Source organism: Dipodomys spectabilis, unplaced genomic scaffold (assembly GCF_019054845.1).
Source record: "Dipodomys spectabilis isolate Male_0828 unplaced genomic scaffold, ASM1905484v1 ptg000234l, whole genome shotgun sequence".
NCBI lineage: Eukaryota > Metazoa > Chordata > Mammalia > Rodentia > Heteromyidae > Dipodomys > Dipodomys spectabilis.
In genome coordinates, this window is record NW_024870911.1 from 110,392 (window position 1) to 135,078 (window position 24,687).

A 24,687-nucleotide genomic window follows, 5' to 3' on the forward strand; every position below is an offset into this window, starting at 1 on the left:
AAACACTCCACATAGAGCTCCCCTATGACCCAGCAATCTTACTTTGGGTATTTACCCAAATGATCACAAACAAGACCATACTAAAGCTACCAGCATGACTATGTTTATTGCAGCATTATTTACCATAGCTAAGATATGGAACCAACCCAGATGCCCCTCAGTAGATGAATGGATCAAGAAAATGTGTTAGTTATACACAATGGAATTCTATGCCTCCATCAGAAAGAATGACATTGCCCCAATTGTTAGGAAATGGAAAGACTTGGGAAAAATTATATTAAGTAAGTAAACCAGGCCCAAAGAAACATAGGTCCCATGGTTTCCCTTATTTCAATAACTATTATATGTCTGAGACAAGCAGAAAAAGACAGATAAGTTGATGTTAGGCAAAATGAACCCCAAGAGAAGGACTCATGTTTTTATTTCTTGCTATTGTTTCTAACATATTTATAAGGTGATTGTTTTTTTGTTTTTGTATGTCCCTCACTCACGGTATAACCTCTGTTTTCACTGTATTTGATGTTGGTATAAGTTGGGGAGGGGAAGGGAACAAACGAATTGTTTAAATAGGGATACAGGTGGACCCATCGCAACAATGAGATGTACAAGACATTATGTCGAAAATGAACTTTACAACTTCGGCGTGGGGAGGGAGTAGGGGAATGGGAAGGGATGGGAAGGTGAAACAGAGGTGTAATTGTAACCTCTCTGTACATTATTTTCACACTAAAAAAAAAAAAGAAAAGAAAACGCCAGAGCAATTTTCTTCACTCCAGAGAGAGGAACCACAGCATTTTTCTCCATGTGTCTTCAAATTGTTTCAACTTTGGCACTATGTATGTCATTTTTTAAGAGGCTCAAAGAGTTCTTAATTTAAGAGAAGAGATTTATTGAGTTGTAACCATGTTTCACCAGCTCAATTGATAATCCACATGGTGAAATCTTAGGTAAGAAAGCAATAACTCTAATGAGTAGATAACTTATTAAGATTGACCACTTTTAAAGAACATTTTCCATTCTCATCAATAGAAAAGAGGAACCAAAATGAGTTCGATATTACATGCCTAACAAAAGTTCTGCTGCAACTTGAAAACCATAGTTATTAATATTTACAGGTAATTTTTTCAAAGATTTTAGATTATCAAAGCATAAGCCCTACTAGGAATAATCAAGCTAGGAATGGATACTTGTAATATGATACTATTACTAGTACTGCAACATAAAATACAATATTGTTGCTATCACACACTTTTAATATCACATATTATTTATTCTTCCTTCTAACCTTCTGTGATAGCCCTGATCCTTACCAACCATTTAGTTAATGATAAAGTTCAACATTTTGTTATTCTATCATAGTAATCTTGTTATAATTAGAGACATATTTGAGTATTACCATTTAAGTTGCTTGTACTGAAATTCTTTCTTGGAAATTTTGTGCTCATAATATGTTGGGTGGGGGGTTGGGGGGCGGATAGGATGGGAAGGGGAAACAGGAGGAGGCTACAATGCTTGATAAGAAATGTACTCACTATCTTGCCCATGTAATTGTAACTCCTCTGTACAGTATTTTCACAATAAAAAATAAATAATAAATAAATAAAAAAGAATATTCATGTAAACCTAAGTTTATTCATAAATTTTAAAAAGTTAAAAAGAGAGAAATTATATTAACTCAGTTACTATCTCAGAAAGCTGAAGGTTATTCTCAGGTGCTAAGAACTAATGCCTGTAATTCTAGCTATTTAGGAGGTTGAGACCTGGAAGGCTGTAATTCAAAGCTTGTCCCAGAATAAAAAGAGAGTCCACTCCAATTAACCAGCAAAAACCGACTAGTGGTGTGGTTCAAATGATAGAACATTTAGTAAGGTAAGATCATAAAGCCCTGAGTTTTAGCTGTGGTACTGGCACAAGGAAAACACACACACACACACACACACACACACACACACACACATACACACACACACCCCACAACTAAGTTTGCAATGTTTTAACTTGCTATTTTAATGGAGAGTATAGAAAGGATCAAACAGACTTTAATTAAGGATATGATATGAGGATAAGTGAAACAACTTATGAAAAAGGTTATATTTGTATACACTTTAAAACTGTAAAATTAGGATTTCACCGTTATTCTGAGGAGTAATTTGATAGGATAGAAATAAGAAACTGAGAAAGAAACTTCCAGAAAGGATTATATTCTTATGGAGGAAAATCTTCCTCTCAATACTGTAGTCATCATCATGCAGCTACGCTAGTAGAACATAATAATACAGCATCTGATACAAGGTATATCATAGCTGATATATATATTATAGGTATATTATTTCAAATACGTAAACCCCCAAATTTTTTATGTCATTTTTCCCTCATTATATTATTCCACATTATTATTATTCCATATGTGCTACTAATAAAAGATTGGATTTCTTTATTTTTTATTTTTCGAAGTATTGCAGTTTGAATTTCAAGCCCAGCATTTGTAGCACTTGCGATACACGAGCTTGACCATTTAGGCCACACCTGAGTCCTTATCATAGCACATTTAATTATCATCTTTTTCAGGTTATGTCTCGTTGTACGGCTTGATGTGATGTTACTGGCAAATTCTGAGTATCTAGCTTGTTAATCCCCTACCCACTGTACTCTGTGTTCAGCCTCATCCTGTCAATATAACTACCACTGTATTTCTACCTGTCAAATACAATAAATATTTTTCAATCTGCTTCTTCTTTGATCTCATTACAATGTGTATCCTAGTTGATAATATTCTCCTTTTTTAAAACCTTATTAGGATTTTAAGGCAGGTCAATCACTTTGCTGTCCCTATTTTTACTTAGCTGCATTTAAATTTAATGTTATTCATGTGATATACAGAGAGATTTCAGTTATGTAAGGTACTGAGTACATTTCTTGTCGAACATTGTTACCCCCTCCCTCATTTTCTCCCAGTTACGGGAGATTTCTTTTTTTTTTTTTTTTTTTGTCGGTTGTGGGGCCTGAACTCAGGGCCTGGACACTGTCTCTCAGCTCTTCAGCTCAAGGCTAGCGCTCTACCACTGGAACCACAGCACCACTTCCAGCTTTTTCTGCTTATGTGGTGCTGAGGAATTGAACCCAGGGCCTCATGCATGCAAAGCAAGCACTCTACCACTGAGCCACTTTCTCAGCCCTATGGAAGATTTCTTTAAGCCATTATGCACACATTTTTCCCAGGTTGTAGTCTTTAGTCAACTAAAGACTCCTCCCTTGAATGTAATTTCTTTGTACATTCATATTTGCCTTTAGTCTGTCATATAAACTTAAAGTGAAGACACCCTGACTTTACTTCTCTTTGTTCTACTGAAGAACTGACTCATATCCCATATGCACATCAGCATTAGCACAACTTGAATGTCCACGGAAAAATCACCACTTGACACCCAGAGATTCTCTGCCTGGTACCTCAGCCAAAAACACAAGGGCCTCTGGAACCTGAGGCCCCAATAGAAAATCTGCTGCAAATTCTCTACATTACTTCCAGAGATTGCCTTATGTAGACTTTAGAATACGTAAGTTCAAAATCCTACCTCCTGTCTAATTGGATCACATTACCAAAGCTAACTTGAAATAACTCATTCCTATTTTTTCCAAGTAAATTTCCTCCATGCCTTTCCAAATGCTTTTCTCTGGCTTTGGAATGCCACCCCCTCTCTCCTGACTAGCAAATTCTTACCCATCCTCAAGACTCAGTTCATATGTGTCTTCTTAGGTAAATCATTCTGAAAGCCACAAACTCTAATACATGCATTTTTATATTTTATATGTAAGTGAGTTGATGCACTTATGATAATGGTGACTGAAAACATTTTTATGTTATTTGTCGGTCGTGGGTCTAGAACTCTTTTCCTGGGTGCTGTCCATGAACTCTTCAGCTTAAAGGGAGCTCTCTACCACTTAAGACACAGTGCAACTTCCGGTTTTATAGTGGTTGATTGGAGATAGGAGTCTCATGGACCTTCCTGCCCAGGATGGCTTTGAACCATGATCCTTAGATCTCAGCCTCCTGAGTAGCTAGGATTACAGGCCTGAGCCACTGGCACCCAGCTGAAAACATTTTAATTAAAAAAATTGTACACTCAGATTGTTATCTGTTATGCTGATTTTTGTATGCTGCTGTTTATTCTGAGATTACTATGATTTATTATTTGTTATACACACCAATGCTTTATGAGAACATCTTAGGAATATTTTAGGGAAGGAGTCTTAAAAAGGATTAGAAAAATCAAGCCAGATACATAGAAATGATAGGGTATTTTGGGGGGGGGTTATTTGTTTGTTTGTTTGGGGTTAAAAACTCTTGGGTATTTCAAGACATCAATGGGAGAGCTTACAGGACATGATATAAAACCAGAGGTTAACCTAACTCTCAAAAAGCATATGTAGGTCATATTTTATAGAAAATAAAATATCTGTCAGTTCCTATATTGATGCTGACATGAAACATTGGGTATTTAGTAAATAGTTTTCCTTAGTCTATGTTAATTTGTCCACTAATCAGTTTGTTTAACAATGTATTTTCTGATTATTAATAATAGTGACAATAAAGCATGTAAGTCTTGCTTAATATCAGAAAGGAGAGGATGCTCTTGGAAAGTAGAAGCAATGATAGCAATGGATATAAATAAAAGCATAAATGTGTATATGTGCCAACGTTCTTCTAGAGAGACAGCTATTTCTAAAGGGTAGACTTTGGTGGGACAGATGGGTGATGATGATTCATTGTGTGTGTGAAGGCAGTCCATAGTTCAGAAACTTTTTTTCTCTTATGGAAAACTCAGCTTCCTCATTTTTCTCCTAATAAAAAACCAACCAAACCTTCAAAAAATGTAAATATTATCTTTACAAATCCAGTGGTAAAATATTATAATACATGCTTGTATTTTATGTGTATATAATTAGATAATTTATTTGAATTGGGGAAAATACTTCTTGTACAAGACAATATTCACTCCATTCATTATTTATTCAACACACTGTCTCTGTTGCTTTAGGACATGAGCATTGAATTGAATTTGGGAAACATGTCAAATTTAAATGCTTCATATGTTTTACTGGCAAATGTTAAGTGTTACAAATGAGGCTTTTTAAAACCTACTTATCGATGAATCATTGACTAAACTCAATATGTCGCAGTCTATTTATTCTCTGGCTTTACATAAACTTGAAAATCAGACTCTTAGGTGAAATTTCAGAAATCATTTCTTTCCCCCCTCCTCTCTCTCTCACTTTCTTTCCTTCCTTTGTTCCTTCTTTCTTATTTCTTTCCTTCCTTTTACTTTTCTTCTTTCTCTGTCTTCCTCCCTCCCTTCCTTTCTCCCTCCCTCTCTCCCTTCCTTCCACCCTCTCTTCCTTTTTCCTTCCTTCCTTCCTTCCTTCCTTCCTTCCTTCCTTCCTTCCTTCCTTTCTTCCTTCCTTCCTTCCTTCCTTCCTTCCTTTTTTCCCTCCATTCTTTCCCTCCTTCCTCTTTCTCTTTTTCTTTCTTTCTTTCTCTTTCTTTCTTCTTTTTCACTCTCTTTCTTTCTTTGAAATAAGGATTGAATCTGTCACTTGAACCCAATGTCTAGCCCTATACAAGCAAACTTTTTAATGGCCAGGTTTGAATTAATAATTATAATAGCAAGGCATTCACTTTTATCTTATAAGAAAGTGAAAACAGGGAAAAAAGAAAATATAGGGGATGGGATATAAAGAATTTTCCATATATTTAAGAGATAGAGCTTGGGAAAATTGTAGTTAAAGCAAGAAAAAGTTTGATAGACTCCATTTCAACAAACAAGCTTGGCATGGTGGAATGTGTCTGTAATCTAAGCTATGCAAGATGCATAGTTATCAACTGTGGACTGTCCTGGGAAAAATGTATGAGACCCTATCTGAAAAATAACCTAAAAGCATCCTAAAATATCTTAAAATAATCCTACAAATGGTGTGAGCATGGTACAAGTAGTAGAGCATTTTTCTATCAAGCTCAAAGCCTTTAGTTCCAATTCTATACCACCAAAGGGGGCAAAAGGAAGAAAACAAAACATAAGAAAGAAGAGAGAAGAGAATAAAAGAAAACCATCAGAAGTTCTGAGATGATGCAACTTTCCGTAATTTATTTCTAAATATATTGTGGCCAACTATCTTTTACTACAAATAATACATAGAACTGAGAAGAAATTTAGCTATGGAATCAACTACTTTGTTGTTTCTTGATCCTCCATTTCTTGGCTAGATATACATCTAGCCAATTAGGTTTTAAATATGAAAATATGTAATAATTTTGTAGTATCATTTGGGAAGTGGAATGACAAAATATACAAATCACTAAATGCAATGTCAAGCATGTGGCCTGTGTTCAAAGCATGCTAACATAAGGATTCCTCACAAATCCTATATAGAATGCAAGTCATCCATGGACACTGCCAGTGTTTAAGAGAATATTCTTGCAAACAAAGTTTTAAAGTAAAAATAGTGTTTTTCCAGAAAAATGCATTAGAGTTCTGGGCCAGTTTCTTATTTATTATATTTTCCTAGATATGAGTATGGATAATGTATTGCAAATCAGTTATTCTTTTTCTAATGAAACTTTGATCTCATGAAATTTTCATAGACTGTTTATGAATTCCCCATAAATCATGGTATTACTGAGTTCAAGTTCCCACTTTACTTTGTTCCTTCTTTAATTCTCTGTTGCTACTTCAACTATTTAAAGACATCATTTATTGAAGAAATAATTAATAGCAGAAACTTCTGCTTTTCCAATGTAATAGTTCCTTGCTTCCTAAAGTTAAATGTATATAAATCATAATCCATCAAATATACAAGAATGTAAGCAATGAGATAACAGTGACCTAAAGTAAGAATGTTTTATACCAAGGCTTAGATTTATGTCATTATTATCATTTAGAATGCAAAATTGCTCAGTATGATGTCTTGGTAACAAAAGAGGGTTACTAAAGAAACAATATGAGTTAATTTCTCCTCCTCCTCCTCCTACTTCTTCTTCTTCTTCCTCTTCCTCCTCCTCCTCCTCCTCCTCCTCCTCCTCCTCCTCCTCCTCCTCCTCCTCCTCCTCTTCTTCTTCTTCTTCTTCTTCTTCTTCTTCTTCTTCTTCTTCTTCTTCTTCTTCTTCTTCCTCCTTTTCTTCTTCTCTAACATGAACAGAATTTTCACAAAAGAATAGTGCATTTTGTCCTAGACAATTTATTTGCCTGCCAACTCTAGAATCTAGGTGGTGAGAAATATTAATTCCTTTTCCCTTCCAGAAAATCCACCCTAGCATCTGCCATCCTTCCTACTGCCAGGCTGAGGGCAAGGATAGGAACAGAGAAGGCACAACCTGCTCACTCTTGTCAAAATAGGAAGCGATCAGAAAATCTAAAGTTCTGTGATCATTGCTCCTCCAAATTTCCAGAACCACCCATCATGAACTAATAGATCTATGGTTTGCCAATGCAATACTCTTTACATCCTAAATCTAAATTCACAAAATTTACTTAAATATACAATGTATTAAAGTCAATAGAATGCTTTCCCTGCAATAAGGAAGTATACAAGAAATTTGAGGCATGATAAATGCCATGCATATGCCAGCATAATGCATTAGATTATTTACTTTTGTATATATGCATATATATGGATAATTTGCACATATTAATTAAGAACATCTTAATCTACTTGAGTACATTTGTCACAGCCAATGAGCCAATTCTAGTCTACTATGATTAAATAAGATCCAAACTTGTTCATATCTCCATGATACCAATTTTCTGTTCCAGGATGTGCTCAAGGATTACACACAATGTTTACACCATCCCATTTCCGTAGTTTCCTCTCAAGTGTGACACTGTCTCAGATTTGGGTTTGCTTGTTGACCTTCACAGCATTAAAGGGCAGTAGTTGGGTGTGCCTGTCCATCAACCATCATTTGTGTAGTTATCCTCTCATGATTAGAAAATACTATTATGAATTGTAGGGAGGAAGGTCACAGAAATGAATTTTCTGCCATATCTACCACATCATGCCTACTAGCAAGAATGTGTATCACCATAATCCTAGCTCTGCTCACCTACCTGGGGAAGTGCTAGTCAGATTTATTCATGACAAGTTCCTATTCCCCTCCCACACGCTTTCATATTACAGAAATAACATATGGCAGATACTTAAACAATAGGTGTGCTCTATTTAGTTGAGTCTAAATTGTTTGAATTCTGTAAATGTTGGGAGATTTGTATATTCAGCACATTTATTTGTGTGTATCTATATATTCATAGATATTTGTTTTGCAATTTGAGTCATCAACAAAGTATAGTCTACCCATTTTGTTGTTCAGGATTTTCTCACTTTGGCCACTACCTGCTATATCCTTTTGACTTTTCACAGCTTACTTCAAGTTTCTAGGAACATAGGGACTTACTCTCCCACAGGGAGTGGGAAAAGATTGTCTTCCTTATGATTGCATTTCAAAGGGATGACACTCCAAACCCTCAAGAAAGAAACTCTTGAGTTGGAAACTGACTTAGATGCTTTAAAACATATCTATAGCTCAAAGGAAGAATGAATTTACATTCACACATTTTCTGAAAGGACATCTCTAAGACACATGCCAGGGCCTACAGGTACAAAGAAGTCTGTCTCAATTTAGTCAAGCTGAAGAGAAACTTCAGGGCATCTTGGTCCCATGGTATTTACTATTAGGGTCCTATTACTTTGCCTTTTGCTTCCTCAGCTGTTAGAATAAGTAAATATATGAGCCTTCTAACTCTTTTATATATCCATATGTATCTATAGGCCTGTTTCTGCTCTAACAAATTACCACAAACTACATGTCTTAAAGCAACCAACATATATTCGCTTACACTTTAGAAATACCAGAAAGCCTGAAGTGTTGAGAGAGCTCCGCTCCCTCCAAGGACCTCAGAAGTAAATATAGTCTTTGCCTCTAACCTCTATTGGCTCCAGGTATCTCTTAGCTTATAGCCACATTACTGTGTTTCTGGGTGTACAATGTCTCTTCTGCCTCAAATGTCCCTCTACCTCTATTTCACAATGAATTATGACCTACAGAGTCCACCCAAGAAAACCAGAAAAGGCTCCATTCAAGCATCTTAAGTCATGTCCTTCTCTGCATAAGAGAACATTCATATGTTTTAGAGATTAAAAGAGACACATCTGATTTTTCTTGGAGAACAACCTACTACATACCCATCAATATGTATAATAAAGCAAAGCAAACATAAATTCATACTGATGTATTTTACAATTATCTAGTAACAACTGATATTGCAGTTTTCCAGCTAAAAGCAAGTTTATCTATAATAACCCATTTGGACAGTGAGAGACTTGGTCCACCATCAGCCATCCATCTGCTTAATTGTTCAAGTCCAGTACCTGTGAATAGTGAATTGTTAACTTGTAGCCTGGAGCAGGTCAGCTCCTTGGAGAAGTTTCCCTAAGGGAAAATATTTATTTCAGTAGCCTTAATCACACCATGTTAAATATTCAAGAAACTATTAACAGTGTCAATTTCTTTTATTAATTGCTATGAAGCCATAATCTGATTAAAAATAGGGAATAATGAGATGAATAGTGCCAATTTTGTTCCCCAGTCTGTACCGTGCAAAGCAAAGAAAACAATATCTTAATTTTTACATGGAAAGGCACCAAAACTGATTTACTTTATTGGATACTTCTTAGGGTTTATGACTTTGCTTTAGAAATTTATTTCCCTTCACAAAAGACAGCCTCTTCCTATGGGAATTTCTCATGGAAATATTGATTTTACATAAAAGTGATCTTGCATGGGGAAGGACAGCTGTTGAGGAGGAGCACATGGACAGAGCTGTCAGATTAGAATGTGCCATGGACAATTTTCTACAGCTGAATTCATTTGAATAGTTATCATTAAAAGCAGAAAACGCCTGCCAGTGCACTGTCTGTGTTAAATAGGAGGACATGAAAGTGAAAACAACCTTACATTCTGTGTGAAGTCGAAATCAACTGCTCTCTTCTTATCATAGGAGACTATTTAGCATCAACACTGTCCAATTTCAAAGGCTTAATGTTAGGTGAAAATGGCAGGTATTTTATGCAAATTTTAAACACAGTATGCTGGTGTATATTGTTTGTAAGTGCATTCATGTGTGCCCAATGTGCATAAGTCAATTTGTGAACAAGGCATTCCCAAGATAATATTTGTGGGGAAAAATGATGAGTATGGATAAGCAATTGTTTCTTTGTGTTCCTAAAGTCAGATTTAAATATACAGGATCTATGTCATTTTATTTCATTTTCATTCAAATAGACAAATACCTCAGAATTCTGATCTACTAATACTTGCCAATGGATTATCATTTGAGTGTGCAAATTTTTGCTTTTAATACTCCCTGCATTCATCAATAATAACAAATAGGAATATATACAAATATGGACTCTCAGATTTCAAGGATCATAGCAGAATGATTATTTGGCTTCGTGGCAAGTGGCAAGTCTGTAGGAGCTGAGCTGTTTCTACAGTCTCCTAGGATCACATGCTTCTCATCTCACTTTCCTGTTTTCTGTGCTTTATCTTCCTTTCTCTACAATTGACTTAGTGATCAGCTTGCACATGTGCATAATTTCCATTGGGAAAGCCTACAGCACACATCTAACAATCTCTTAATCTCTATCTGATTGGATTAGCTCATCCATTAAAGCCAGATCACTGAAAACATAAGTTTCTGTCCAGCAAATTTTATGGTGGTCTTTATTTCAGATGGTATTTTTTGACTCAACTACTGTGCCAAAAGTTGTGGATGGAGAGAAATAATTACATTGAATACTGAGCTTTTAGGAATGAGGCAAGAACATCTCTGGGAAATTTGACCATCATTGATTCCCCAATTCATATATCCTTAATTAACTATTAGTTACTTCCAGAAGTGAATCACCAAATGTAGGGAGTTGATCTTTAAGCTTCTTTTAAATTTGATTTGCTCTTCTCTATGTTATCAGCACTGTTTTTATATTATAACCTGTGAATTTTTCTCTTTGCTTCCAGTCTTGTTCTCTTACAGTGTTTCCAATCTAAGTGATTGTCTTATATAAAGTATAAGAGATAAACTCAACAAGCTTCCGGTTTAGCAGAAAATCTTTTTTTATTCAGATATCCCATGAAATTCCTAGGAAAGCACACCTTGTCTTCCTTTATCCTATGTCCTTATCACTTGCTGGTTACCAATTATTGACATCTCCTTGCTCATCATTAGTTAGCTGTGCTTTGTTTTTATTCAGTTTGAATAAAAGTCAACATTAATACTCAGAGGAATTCTTCATTTTTGTTCAAAATTTCACTTAACCTTTAGTTGATCTGTCTAGTAACCAAAAGTTAGGTTTGATTTTCTTTTTCTATGATTTCATGGGATATTATTTTTATACTATCACGTTTCTCTTCCATTGTTACTACTTAATTATCAGTCCTTTTCACTCTTCTACGGTTCTCCAGAGGGAAGCATATGCAATGTCTAGATATATTGTAACTTAACATGTATTCTAAATTCTTTAATTTACATTTAAACTTTTGGAGTCTAATACATGGAAGCCTAAATTCTCTTTTTTTTTTAATTTAATTTTATTTTATTTGTGAATGTACTGTACAGAGGGGTTACAATTACATGGGCAGGATAATGCGTACATTTCTTACCAAGCATTGCAGCCTCCTCCTTTGGTTTACCCTTCACATCCCTTCCCAGCCTCCCCGCCCCCCATCCCAATCCTTCTCCTTCCCTCCCTTCCCCCCCCCCCCCCCCCCCCCCCCGACGTTGTAAAGCTCGTTTTGGACATGACAACTTGTACTTCTCATTGTTGCAACAGGTCCACCTGTATCCTTAAACAACTGGTTTTTCCCCATCTCCTCCACAAGTTATACTGACATCAAATATAGTGAAAGCAGGGGTTATACTGTGGGGGAGGGACATACAAAGCAACAAAGAGATAATCTTATAAATGCGTTAGAAACACATGCATGAAAGAAAAAAACATTAAAATACATATCTAAGGGTTCATTTTCCTGACATCACATTATCTGACCTTTTCCGCTTGACTCATACATATACTAGAAAAACGATGGTTAGATGCCACGAAGTAGGTGGCAATGCCTTAACCGTATGCGTGTTGTCAGGCCCAAGGGCCTCTTCCATCCTTGTCAAGGGGAGTGCTAACCTTCTCTCCTTTCATACAACACCCTAAATTCTCTTAAATAGTTCTTTTTTCTTTAATTTTTTTTATTGTGAAAATACCGTACAGAGGGGTTACAATTACATGGGCAAGATAATGAGTACATTTCTTATCAAGCATTGTTGCCTCCTCCTTTGTTTCTCTTTCCCATCCCTCCAACCCCCCCCCCCCACCACCAAAGTTGTAAAGTTAGTTTTTCGACATAACGACTTGTACATCTCATTGTTGCAATGGGTCCACCTGTATCCCTATTTAAACAGTTTGTTTTAGCCCTTCTCTTCCACAAATTATACCAACATCAAATACAGTGAAAGCAGGGGCTATAACGTGGGGGAGGGACATACAAAGCAACAAAGAAATCATCTTATAAATATATTAGAAACAATAGCAAGAAAGAAAAAAACATTTGAGAACTTATCTTGCGGTTCATTTTGCCTAACTTCAACTTATTTGACCTTTTCTGCTTGTCTCAGACATATACTAGTAATTGCAAATAACAGAAACCGCGGGACCTATGTTTCTTTGGGCCTGGCTTACTTCACTTAATATTTTTTCCAAGTCTTTCTATTTCCTAACAATTGGGGCAATGCCATTCTTTTTGATGGAGGCATAGAATTCCATTGTGTATATGTACCACAATCACTTGCAAGTATGATAATATTTTCACAAGCTCTCAGTCATGATTCTCAATTATGCATTCTCAATTATGTATTCTAAAGTAGAATCATAAGGCTGACTTCTATCACTAATAAATGAGAACATGATTCACAGAATATTACAAAGACATAATCCGAATATGCAGAGATTTCTTCTTAAACAGATGAATAGGATGTGGCTCTGTTAGAACTTCTAGGTTGTTAGTTTTCCTCTTACCTCAGGCTTATTCTACATGTACTTAGTGTTTGTGACACTGTTCTTTTAACTGATTAGTAAGTATGTGAATCAGAGTTGGAGCTGAGCAGAAGATGGCATTCTGCTCATATTCTGAGTGTTTTGTTTTGTTTGGTTTGGTTTTTGCCCTTCACAATTGCCACAATGAGTCTCCACTTAAACTTCACAAATTCTAAATAACTGTTGTAAAGTTGCTCTTTTAACTCTGAGAGCCACTCTTAGGTTTCCAATACCTATTCTATTCAAAAAGGCTTCTATCTCTCACATCACATCATCACATCTCAATCAACTGTTACAAAAGATGATTGGAGCTTACAAATTTTTAGACTGAAGAGTTACCTAAATTTTATTCTGCCTTCCTTATAATACTCTCCCTATCTTGAAACACCAAAGCAAGAATCCTAAAATTGCTCTTTTTGTTCTGAATAGGTATTTCTCAAAGTTTGCCCAGACAAAATTTTCACAAAATTTTCTGTAGAATCATATTGACATTACCTGGAACTTCTGGAAGTCGAAGCCTAGAGAAATTCATGGCCACATCATGTTCTAATAAAACTTTGTTTATGGCCACTGAAATGAAAATTTTATGCAGTTTCTGCTAATCATGTAATAATATTTTTAAAACCCTTGGCCTCCACTCAAAAGTGAAAAAAAATTGTGGACCATGTATAAAATATGATCACTTGGATTTGAACAAGGGAGCAGTGGTTAGCTAGTCATCTAGAGAGTCATTTTCTAGGAATATTCCACTGATACAGCACAGTATACTTGCTGATATATAGGTAACATCACTTTTACCCAGGAATGGAAAACTTATGTTCTCCCTGTAAAGTCGTTCCTTGATGGATTGGATTTTGCTTTTTAAGTTGACTTTTCATGTCTTATGTTCCCTCTTTCCTCCACCTTTTCTTTGTTTTTGATTAATTGCCTATTATTTTTAAGGATTGGGAAATGTAAAATTAAAATGATTTTAGTTTGAAGATAACAGAAAATATAAATTCAGGAAAAAATTGATATAAACAGAATTAGGCATGCAAACAGCTAAGAAACAGACTTAGCAATTACTGTAGACAATATATCTAAGATAAAACCTTTTCTTAAGGGTTGCCCAGTTTGGTTGTCTCCCAAAGTGCAGTATGGAGTATGTCAGTAGAATCTCTGCTTTAGTTGCTGGGATCTGCAGTTGTCCTTGCAGCCAAGATCTAGAGTTTCCCTGTGACCCAGCAATTCCACTCCTAGGCATTTGTCCAATAGACCACAAACAAGGCCACAATGAATCTTCCACCATATCCATGTACATTGCTTACCATTCAAATATATGGAATTAACCTACATGTCCCCCAGTAGGCAAATAGATCAAGAAAATGTGATAAACACACACACACACACACACACACACACACACACACACACACACACACGTACACACACACATCAGAAAGAATGAAAATGTACCATTTGTAAGGAAATGGAAAGACTTGAAAAAAATTCTATTAAATGAAGTAAGCCAGACCCCCCAAAACCCAAGTTGCATGATTTCCTCATTTGCTGTAATTAGAATGTGCCTATTCATCTAAAACACACTGGAAGGTAAAAGACAAAAAAGTGCACTTAGACATGAAAAATTATATAAGTCTCTAGAGATTCACATAGTGAGACCAAAGGAGGATCTTCTTAGAGAGGATCATGAAGGCTTAATAGCTATATGGTGATCATATGAAATGATGTTTATCAAAAGGAACTCCATGAAATGGAAACAAGAGAGTTTTTTTGTTGTCTGGCTTTTCTCTTTTTTCTTCTTTGTCACTGTTTTTGTTTTCTGGATCTTTTGTCTTGTGTGTAACTTTATCTGTTTGTGGGAGGTTAAGGGGAAGCACAGAAATGGTGAGACAGAAGGCGAGCAAACGCAACAGTGATAATCACGAGACACTTATGTTGAGAATGAACTATACAACTTGGGGGAAGGTTTAGGGGAAATGGGAGAAAATGGGGTGACACTGTTGAAAAAAGAAATGTACTCATTACCTTATTTACTTAACTGTAACCCCCTCTGTTTATCACCTTTATAAAAACAATTAAATAAAAATACAATGTTACTCCAATGTGACTCCCTAGATGGTGAAGCAGTAAATGAAATATTAGCCAACCACCTCAAGTGTTGTTTTTCTTAAAAAAAATTCTTTATGCTTTATGGTTTAAATTCTTCACATAGAGGGCTGTGAAGGTGGCTCAGTGGTAGGGTGCTTGCCTCGCATGCAGGAGGGCCTGGGTTCGGTTCCTCAGCACCACAGAAAAAGCTAGAAAAAGCCAGAAGTGATGCTGTGGCTCAAGTGGTAGAGCGCTAGCCTTGAACTGAAGGGCTTAGGGACAGTGCCCAGGACCAGAGTTCAGGCCCCATGACCAACAAAAGAAAAAAAGAATAAATTCTTCACATAAATAAGTATTTATTTTGGTAGTATTTTCTTTGTCTAGAGAAACCACATAAACTCAAATTTCATTTGGGTTGTCATTAATCTCTGCTTCTGATGCAATAACTGTGATAGTCTGTGTCTTTTTGTTTCAGAAGAACCTGTAAATGTTGAAAAGAAAATCATTTCAGTAATGAAAGACAAAGTAAGAAATTTGATTTGGGCTAATAATTCTCTTAAATTTTGGACTTTAGTGGCAGTGTGAATTTTAGAAAGGTAATACTAAACTATAATACATCTTATTTCTAAAAAATACCACAATTATCTGTTTCCAGTGCTGTTAATATAAAATATATTTCTATGTTTCTTGTGTTCTACATAATTGCACAATGTTCAATGACTATTTTATACATAAAATATAATTTTCTGTTGTACGCGTTGCTAATTCTGTTGTGTGGGTGAGCACTGCAGTCGCATGATTCCGGGAAAAATAAAGCTTAGCTTTAACACATTTCTTCTACAGCTTATTATAGTGATAATTATTCTGATGTTGCTATGGAAATGCTTTTAACACACTTTTTGTAGTGTCTGTTTCTGTTACTGGTGTCATATTTCTCTTTATTTATTTAGTTATGTACAAATTAGTGAACCTAAATTATATTCCATGGTCATAGACAATTGCAAAGTAGTGCTGGCTATGGATGAACAACTGTGTGCTAGAAAATTTGATTTGAGTACAGGTTCTTCAATATTCTCAGAAACTGCTTTCATTTTTGTTTTGTACCTAGAGACGATGCATTGTTGTTTCTACTTATAAATCTGCATACCTCAAAATAGATTCTATCTCTAGAATGAAATACATATAGAAAGACATATCGAATGAAATACATATAGAATCATGCAGAGTTGATGTTGCAGCCAATTCTATTCTGAAAGGTGGAACTTGGTGTCTTTTGTAGACCCCCTGAATTCCTGTTGCCCACCTGGCTATCACTATCTGAGATCTTGACCCTTCTCAGGTGACCTGTCTATTTCATGATAAATCTTCCTTCCTCTGTGTCCAGATGGTATTGCTCTATTTTCCTCGTTGGACCAACAGTATGCTCTTATTTATTCAACAAAATATTCAGTCAGAAATTCAATGTATATCCTACAAAATTAAGAATAGCAAAGGAAGGGGTAGGTCCATAGGATGTTGAAAGGGGTGACATTGATCAAGATGCATTGTATTCAAAAACTGCTTTTTAAATGCAATTCCTTTGGACAGCCACTTAAAAATAATAAAAATAATTTAATAATGAGTTTGTATTAATGACCAGGCACTATTCTATAGTCTTGCATCCTGAAAATGACCCATTTTAGTGATCATATATATATATATATATATATCCGTGTATATATATATATATATACATACATACATACATACATATACATTGTTTCATTCCTTTCAGACGACTGGAAAAAACCTTACATATGATTGGTAGTTCATGAAAAATAGAATGTTATCTCTCATAATTCTGGAAACTTGGAAGTCTAAATTAAAAACATAGTTGTTTGGTGAGGGCTCAACAGTTTTTTGTTCTTACAAGATGACTTAAAACATCATATGCCAGATACTGGAATAAAGACACTATAAAGACACTATAAAGACACTAATACCATTCATAAGGGTCCTGTACTTACTATTTTATTAAGTCTAGTTAATGTTCAAAGATCTAGTTTACTAACACCTAATGTGAGGAATACCCACATTCTATTTGTTAGAAATATATAGTAGACCAGTTGATCATTCAACACTAAAGAAAAGTAAAGCAGAAAACACTCAAGGTTTCTGGAAAGGCTTACTTGTGAAAGTTCCATTTGAGTTAAAAGAAAAAAGAAATTTTGAGAGTTGATATGGGAGTATGTTCACTATGGACCTTACCAAAATGAATTCAGTTAGGAAAGATTAAAAGAGACTAAGAAAAGTGGGAAGTAAGTACAAGTAGAGACAACCTCCATAAATTTTATTCTAAATGGAAGGAGCAAACGGGGTGGTGACAAATAGAAGACTGGAAGATGACTGACGCGTTATTTAGGATAGCCAAATTTGTATCATGATAGCAGTTGTTCAGTACAGAAAGGAAAGTAATGATGGGTTACACCCAATTCTGGTTTCATGGTCATTTTCCATGTCCTTTTTTACAATGCTGACAATTGTTACAAGATATCAAGTAGTCTAATTCATAGACAGTATATGTATGATTCAAGAAATGATAAGAGATAATGGATCATATGGTTGGAATGAAATTCTGAACATAGTCCTCCTTGCCATCACAAATTTGCAGCTTTAAATGAATTTCTCATGAGCTTTGGTACTATCATATGGCTTTGATTCTTATTAAATTCTTTCAGTGTAATTTATCATTTTAATCTCTGAGTTATATCTCCATATTGGAATATAAGTATAATTTTATTATCATAATTCTAAAATATGAATACTGTTTTGAATTACAATATAAACTACTCATTAATAAACTAAAATTTTCTAGAACAATTTGATATAGAAACTAGATATAAAAATTCAATTAAATATATTATAAATGTATAATTGTGTTTGTCTATAAATTCATATTAATTTTAGTAAGTCATACTTCTCGATTTCTATGCTCATATGAGGATGTATTTTAAAAGATCAAAATTATAAATTCTAGTTTCTAACATCTTGTCAATAAGTAGTTGAAACAACCAAATATTTTATCTTTATATCAAGTTACAGTGATGCCAGGACAATAAAGCTTTAGAATTCATATCAGTTAGAACATCGTGTTTTAGCAACAATATCCCAACTAATATTGGCTTTAAATCAAGAGTTTTGTTGGTAAATGAAATCCAGAAATAAGGTATGATTCACACTATGTAATCAGTGATATAATCAACAATACATTAACTTGTTCTTCTGTTTCCATAATGTGTGCCTGTCCTACATGATGCCCCCTCCATCCAAGAAGAGGTAAAAGTGACTGATTCTATTCTGCCTCTTTTAGAAGCTAGACAACTGCAAGCTTCTGTGGCATAGCAAGAGAAAGAATACTTTATGGTTCTTGCCTTCCAACCAGGAGATACATTAAGGTCACATCTGTAAGTCAATGTCTGAGACTACACAACTATAAAAAAAAAGATTGTATCTCAGGTTAAAACAAAAGTTCTAAGAACTTAGAAAATTAATTGGTTTCCTTCAAGTTACCTGAGATGTAGTTAGAAGTTAACAACAACTATAAAACTATGAGAATTAAGGAAGGAGAAATACCAAGAAATATGCATTACTGAGACTTAAATTTGTATAATGAACTCTTGATTTTCTTATTTTATTTCTTTTTACCAATTACTAGATTGATTCACAAGAATGGTGAGAATATATATATATAAGAAAATATTCAATAATATACTGAATTTTATAAATGACCTATTGTTCCTGCCTTCAAATAAGTCAGTCTCACTAGGAATACATAAATGAAAAACAATTACATGGTATCAAGGGTGGAAATCAAGTCAGAGTCCAGTTCTTCTAGGAGAATATAAGCATGTATCTCTCTTTTTTCTCTCTGTCTCTGTCTTTATTATCTATCTATCTATCTATCTATCTATCTATCTATCTATCTATCTATCTATCTATCTATCTATCTATCTATCTATCTAATCTGAATTGCTTTGCTAGTTCTGAGAAATGAAACACTACAGTTTCAGCAACACAAGGCAACATGCATTTATGTATCCTTGGACTAAGTGACCAAGTCAGGTCTTCTGCTCAAAAAGTCTCGCAACCCATAATCAAGATGTGTTCATCAGAGTTCTCATTGGAGCTTGGCATCATCTCTCAAGCTCATAGAGAATTGGCAGAATTCAGGCTCCTGTAATTGCAGTAATGATGCTCTCAGCTACTTATGGCCACCTGCAATTTTCATTTGTCAAGAGCATCACTTTACACTAAAAGGTGTACAGAATCTCTCTGCTTTAAAAAATATATCACCTGACTTAAAATCATTGAGGGTAATAATCCTTTAATTTACAGCACAACTAACTTCAGAAACTCAACTTCAGATGCAAAATTCTCTTCACCAAGGCTGGGAATGGAGCTTAGCAGTAGAATGCTTGTCTAGCATTCATGAAGCCTTTGGGTTTGATTCCTCAGCACCATATAAACAGAAAAGGCCAGAAGTGGCACTGAGGCTCAAGTGGTAGAGAGCTAGCCTTGAGCACAAAGAAGCTCAGGGACAGTGTTTATGCCCTGAGTTCAAGCCCCAGGACTGGCAAAAATATTCTCTTCACCTTTTTCTGGCTTGAACACATTTGTAATCCATCTATTCAGGAGAGGGAGACCAGAAGAATGACAGTTCTAGTCCAGCCTCAGGTATAAACACTACTGAGAGCTCTAGCTCAATAAATAGCCAGGCATGATGTTGAGCTCCTAAAATCCCAGATATTGTTGGGAGGGGATGGGAGTAGTGAGCAGAAGGATTGTGGCCAAAGGCTGGCCTAGGCAAAAATACCAGACCCTATTTGAGAAATACCTAAAGCAAAAAGAACTACACATGTGGATTTAGTGGTAGAGGACGTGGCTAACATGTACAAAGCCCTGTGTTTAAACCCCAGTTCTACCACATAGATAGATAGATAGATAGATGGATAGATAGATAGATAGATACATACATACATATATACATACATGCATGCATGCATACATACATACATACATAGATGCACACATGCATGCATACATCTCTCCACATTTACTCTACTGGTTAGAAGTCACAGGTCCCATCTATATAAATTAATATATAGAAAATGAGTAACAGATCTATCTCTCAGGATCATGACCCTGACCCTTGGTTCTATCTACTAAGAAAGCCAGAATGGCTGTATAAATAGGGAGAAAACTGTCAACTAAGGTTACTAAGATTACTACAAGATACCATAAATGTGGAAATTTATTAATAGCTGGAATTTCCCTCATAATTTTGGAGGTCAAGAAGCCCACCATCGAGGAACCAGCACATTCAACATGTGGTGAATGCCAGTTTTCTTGTTTATAAATGGCTCTCTTCTCACTATAACCTCACATGATAGCAGGTAGAAAGGACTGTCTCAGACTACTTTATGCAAAGTCATTCATTTCATTTATTTATGAGGACTGAATTCTCAGGAATCACCTCCAGAGTAATTACTTCCAAATATTAAAACCTTGGGGTTAGGATTTCAATATATAACTTTTAAGGTCACAAAAACATTTTATTTACTGTGTTCTATACTGGCTTCCTCAAATCCCTGGATTTCTTTTTGTGGGTCATGGGGCTTGAACTCTGGGCCTGAGAGCTGTCCCTCAGATCTTCAACTTAAGTCTAGCAGTCTGCCACGGTGAACCACAGTGCCATTTCCAGTTTTCTGGTGGTTAATTGAAGAGTCGCATGGACTCTTGCCCAAGTTGGCTTTGAACCTCTTCAGGTCTCAGCCTCCTGAATAGTTAGGATTACAGGCATGGGCTACTGGCTCCCAGCTTTCCCTATCCTTCTTAGATGTGCAATATGCTTTGTCCCAATAACCCAAAAGTGCATCTTTTTCCATCCTCAATTGAAGTCTCATCTAAATAAGATATTAATGAAACACAAAGTATGACTTATTCTGAAGCAAAATTGTTCTCCAGTGGGAATCCTGTAAATTCAAGTTGGGAACACAGGTTTTGTGCTTCTAAAATACAGTAAAAATGAGCAAAAGCAGACATTTTTAATTGCAAACAGAAGTAGGAAATAAGAAATGAAATGCAGCTTCTACCAAGGTCCAGATATTCAAGGTTCTATGGTAATCTTTTTGGACAAATTCTTTGCTCTGCAGGATCACTGTGAGAGAAGTCTTGCATTCTGAACAGAATGGGTGATAGCTTTTCTAAGTTGTCCAACCCCTAAAGTGTTATTGGCCACAGACCCTGCCACAGGTCTCCTAGGCAGGAATGGAATCTACTGAATATATCAGGCAGAGGTCTAGGGGTTGAGATATTCTGTGCCTTCATCTGACAATTGCTCAGTGGAATGTATTATGGCTCCACACCATCAGGGCTTCCCAGGACTTCCTTTGCAATTTGGTAAAAGCCGACATATGCCCCATACTTTTACTGAGTGTCCATATACCCCATTAACAAAGGCTGTACATTGATGGGTAAAACAAGGCTTAGAAAAGGAAAATAAAAGAGCTTTTTGGCTCCAGCAGATAATCAAAGAAGAATATCTAGCTAATTATATGGCTCAAAGTTCTAAAAGTCAGACATAATTCAGTATGATTCTGAAAGTTATTCACTTTACATATTTTCCATATGGGGAAAACTAATTAGTTGCATTAGTTTGCTATAGGACTAGACATGGAGAAAGTAGTGGTATGAGTTCGTCAAAGGACTGTGTGGGACTAATCCACCACAACAGCACTGACTGATCGATTTGAGTTTAACAACAGAGATTGAGTAGAGTCATTCAGATGAATGTCTTGCTCAAGTATTGGAAATGTTTTTTGTTTCAGTATATTTCATATTATAGAAGTAGACTCTGACAAAAGTACAAAGACCACCCTCAGTTTGGGTAATTAAAAGGCTATGGAAGCATTCTCATTAATAAGCTGCATTATCAGAAGTCATTTAAATGAAAAGATATAGTTTTCCAAAACTGAAAATAACTCAAATGTTCAAAGGACAGTAATATATAAAGCAAGTTGTAATATATAAATAATATATAGTATTATATATTATATTATAATATGTAAAGCAAACTTGGGTAGAGAGAGTAGAAGAAATATAGTAAAAAGTGCAACTTTTGAAATAAGTAAGTGAAGAGATAGACCATGTATTTCAGATTGGTTGATCACATGTAGACTGAAACTTCTCATAAGGAAAAGGACATAGAAGTGGATGGGTCTAAGAAGCTGTGGCATCCATTTACTGTCCTGAGAATATATTTTCTACCAGAAAAATGCCAATGAACCCTGTATTTTTGTCCTTGAAAAAAAGAGAACTAAGAGAGCTGTTTAGCTCAACAGCAAAACTCCTCATTCTTTGCAGAACAAATGGCCAAAGTTGATATCCCATCCTCCTTTCCCATGAGCAGCAGCCATGTGACCAATAATTGGTTAGTAAAATGGTTACAAAAATAGCAGATACCTGTTTGGTAACCTATCAAAAATCTTCTTCTATAATCCTTTGACAGGCCAGTGTTGGTTCTCTTTGCACACTCGCAGCAATGTGGTAGTTATGGTAAGACTTCCACCGGCCTGGATTCGGAGTGACTGTGTGAAGTAAAGTCCTCCAGCAACTCCACTGAGATTCTCTCTCTGAGACAGAAGATATTATGTTATCTTCACTAATACAGATTATTTTCTTTATGAGTAGAGATGGAGGAGAGTGTCACACTCTAAATAAAGCTAAGTCTCAGTCAAAGCAAACAGGTGGCAAGATGTTCTGGGAAGAGGGAACATAATTAACAGTTACTGAGAATGAATGATTTGGGCTAGAAAAGAAACAATGTTATGGAAGGAGGGTGAAATGAAGGAGAGAACATTAGGATTAGTGTTGTTAACTTTTATAAGGATAAATCCTGTGGGAATATGTAGAATGGATTGTGGTGCTGAACTAGCAGGAACCCGAAAGTAGACAGTGTATACAGTTTCACATTCAGAAATATTGCTGCAGGTGTTGCACTTAAAGGAGATGTAGCGCTGATTGATTGATTCACTGATTGATAGCATTCAGATAGAACACATTATGATGGAACATGTCTTCTAAACATACAAGACAGGTACAGCTAAGTAAATTTTGTTTCTTTAACAAATAAAATCTGCAGGATGATCTTCACATATTTCCAAAAGGCAGGCATCTATCTGTGTACTTGTAACAAGATTTATTCATTGATTGGTAAGGTGTAGGTTATAGTATCCAAGGACAATGTAGTCTAAAAATTATTTAGAAGCAATTAATTAGCTACCTTGAAAAATACCTTAAATAGTGCTTCTCACCAGTTTTTTATATTTTGAAGAATTGTTTCATGTCTGTAGATAAAAATATTGTCAAAAAGATATTATGAAACAAATCTATTTAAAAGTTATAGTTGGCATCTTTTCTTTTATTCACCTTTAATTTCCTAGTTAAGAGTACTCCCTGTTTCTAGTTGAGAGTATTCTTGGATTATGCTTGGATGGAATAACTGTAGAGTTCCATCTTTACAATTCTCTTTATATTACAAGCTATAATGTAAACTTAATAACATATGTTAGTAGAAACTTTATTTGAATGTCTTGATAATGTAATGAAAATGAAATTTGCATCAACATATGCAGTAATTTTAACAAAAGGACTCATGTTTCAGAAGTATGTACCTTTTTTGACTTATTCTCCTCATTGTATTTCACTTAATAAAATAACCAACAGTACATGATGGCTGCATATTCATACAGCCCTAACCTGAGGATGCCACAATGCAAGTGCCTGCACTGCAGAGCATCTTTTCCAAAGAACTGGTGCTTGGGAAAGATCAGCATAAATCTGTTCCAAATAGATGATAATACATGTAAATTTACTAGTCACCACAGTTAGTATAGAAAGCTGCTTTTCTAGCCAGGCACTGGTGGCTCACGCCTGTAATCCTAGCTACTCAGGAGGCTGAGATCTGAGGATCGCGGTTCAAAGCCAGCCCGGGCAGGAGAGACCATGAGACTCCTACCTCCAATAAACCACCAGAAAGCCGGAAGTGGCGCTGTAGCTCAAGTGGTAGAGCGCTCACCTTGAGCTGAAGAGCTGAAGGACAGCGCCCAGGCCCAGAGTTCAAGCTCCACGACCGACAAAAAAAAAAGAAAGAAAGCTGCTTTTCTGGGGATCTAGAGTATGCAGAAGTTTTGGCTCTTCGTCTGGTCATTAGACTAGATTTTTTTCATATGAGTCCTCAAATTTCTAAAATATGCTAGGAATCCATTATTTCCACTGTTTATTAGGAATCCATTAATTTACTATTATTCCATTAACTTTAATCACGGAAAAAAAGTAAATTCTCTGAGAATATTTCATACTTCTCTTTTTCAAAAAACCTCATATTATGATTTTTTAGGTTTATGTGAATCTCTAGCAATCTATAAATGT

The 24,687-nt window shown here is 35.5% G+C and overlaps 1 protein-coding gene and 1 non-coding gene across 19 annotated transcripts in view; one reads left to right on the forward strand and one right to left on the reverse strand.

Annotated features, from left to right (window-relative positions):
- Ppfia2 (PTPRF interacting protein alpha 2) overlaps positions 1-24,687 on the forward strand; it is a 271,881-nt gene that overhangs the window by 69,452 nt on the left and 177,742 nt on the right. The gene's annotated exons all lie outside the window — the stretch shown is intronic.
- On the reverse strand, positions 12,122-12,247 carry LOC122124446. The gene has a single exon (XR_006150557.1). It is a non-coding gene; the product is annotated as a U6atac minor spliceosomal RNA (small nuclear RNA).